The 2,245-nt window shown below is 48.7% G+C and overlaps 1 protein-coding gene across 1 annotated transcript in view; it reads right to left on the minus strand.

Moving 5' to 3' along the window:
- The window catches only part of scn1ba (sodium channel, voltage-gated, type I, beta a), a 16,749-nt gene that overhangs the window by 6,107 nt on the left and 8,397 nt on the right, over positions 1 to 2,245 (minus strand). The gene's annotated exons all lie outside the window — the stretch shown is intronic.

The raw sequence follows: 2,245 nt of genomic DNA on the forward strand, positions 1-2,245 counted from the left end.
TCACACACTCACACCTAGGGGCAATTTGGAGAGACCAATTAACCTGACAGTCATGTTTTTGGACTGTGGGAGGAAACCGGAGTACCTGGAGAAAACCCACCATGCACAGGGAGAACATGGAGACTCCATGCAGAAAGACCGGGGCTGGGAATCGAACCCAGAACCTTCTTGCTGCAAGGCAACAGCTCTACCCACTGCACCACTGTGCAGCCCCAGACAGGAAACAAACAATTGCAAATCAGATCAACGCTGATAAAAGCTTTAAAATGTGTTTGTTTAAATCTGAGGCTGTTGAAAGGCAGCGGAGCACGAAGGGGAAGAACGATGGAGGACAGAGATGGAGATGAGGGGAGAGAACAAGAGGTCAAAGGTTAGCTGCAGAGGAAAAGGAGGAAAAGAGAAAATTAGGAGCAAAATTATATAGAAAACTGTTTATTCATCATTTCATATCAACTGATCACTTATTGGTTGTTTTTCTGATTTATTCATTAGTTCATTTGACCAGCAGCATCAGTCAGGAGTACAAATGTGACGTTTATAGTTTATAGACCTGACAGGAAGCACCGATCAATCAGCTGACCGATCAGCTGACTGATCAGCTGACCGATCAGCTGACCGATCAGCTGACCGATCAGCTGACCAATCAGCTGACCGATCAGCTGACTGATCAGCTGACCGATCAGCCGACCGATCAGCCGACCGATCAGCCGACCGATCAGCTGACCGATCAGCCGACCGATCAGCTGACCAATCAGCTGACCGATCAGCTGATCGATCGATCGCTCCAGGTGAGTTTTGCTGCTCTGCAGAATCTCCAAAGGAAACTCAAACTGTTCAGACCTTCAGATCTTATGAAAACCAAACAGGATCACAGTGAAGGTTTTGGTCCAACCGATCAGCCAAGTCCTTCCTGAACCGGACCCAGACTTGATGAACAAGACTTTGGATAGACCGTCTGTGTTTCCTTCCAGACGATCCGAGCTCCCTGGATGGTGGATCCACATTCTGGCTGGTTTTCATGTCTGGTCCAGTAGAAATCATCTCCTGAACATCAGCTGATCAACAGCAAACACTTTTATCCCACATGAACGTAGAAATGCAACAATTTAGCTAATAAAACACAAAATCTCAGCTAAATTATTTAACACGATGTTCTGCCGACGTATCAGAGAAGAGAATCACTGAAACCGGCTCCACAGAGAAACCAGACTTTCCTTCAAACCCCTGAGTCCAGCGCCGCCCGGCTGCGTCGCAGGTTTAACCCGAAGCGACGGCCGATCTGAGGTTCTCCGGTTATCTGCCTGGCAGATCCGCAGCGCCGAACAGACCCGAGGCAAAAGGTGCATCTATAAATACTTCCTGCTTCGACAGGAAGCAGCTACTTCTGGTGCTTCAGCTTCGTCTCTGCTGCGGTTCGCCTGTCTGAGGCCGCAGTGAGCAGCTCCAGCTGCCGGAGGGACACAAAGACTCTGATCGCTTCACGGCAGAGACACGGACAGCAGCAGGCCTCCGGTCACCAAAACACAGATTATTCACGCCGCTCTGCAGCACCAGGCAGGAGGGGAAGGTTTGTCTGGAGAAAACCTGGAATGCAAGCAGAGGAGAAACTCCGACTCTGCAGAAAACACGGGAAAAAACTGGAGTTCGGCTGCAGGATTCATGAGCCTCAACGCAAAACAGGAAGCAAAGCAAAAAGGGTCAAATCTGAAGGTCAGAGATGTAAAAACTCACGACTCCAGATCCTCAGAGATAAAAGCAGCAGATGCTTTAGGAAATAAATCATTAAATGACTCATTCAAATGATTTAGGAAGCAATAAGAGCATCAGAGCAGAAACTGAAGGTCAGAATCGTCTGCTGGAGTTTATCAGGGGTCTGCTGGTGTGTGTGTGTGTGTGTGTGTGTGTGTGTGTGTGTGTGTGTGTGTGTGTGTGTGTGTGTGTGTGTGTGTGTGTGCCTGAGGCAGAGCTGCTGCTTCACATGAATCTCCACCATTCTGAGATTGGTTCTTTGCTGTTCCTTTCAGAAACTGCAGAAATCAGGAGCTGCATCATTCTGGTTCATCCTGATTTTCCGGGAGGCGCCACGTTTATCCGTTCAAACATTTTCATGATGTAATAAAGAGGATGGGACAGTCCAACCGTCAAACTGCTCGGGACGGAGACGAGCTCCAGTCCAAAGGCTGCAGATTAACTCCAGAACAAAAGCCAAAGGGTCGATGCTGCGGTGCTGGCAGCATCATGCTGT

Source organism: Poecilia reticulata, linkage group LG16, assembly GCF_000633615.1.
Source record: "Poecilia reticulata strain Guanapo linkage group LG16, Guppy_female_1.0+MT, whole genome shotgun sequence".
NCBI classification, from domain to species: Eukaryota; Metazoa; Chordata; class Actinopteri; order Cyprinodontiformes; family Poeciliidae; genus Poecilia; species Poecilia reticulata.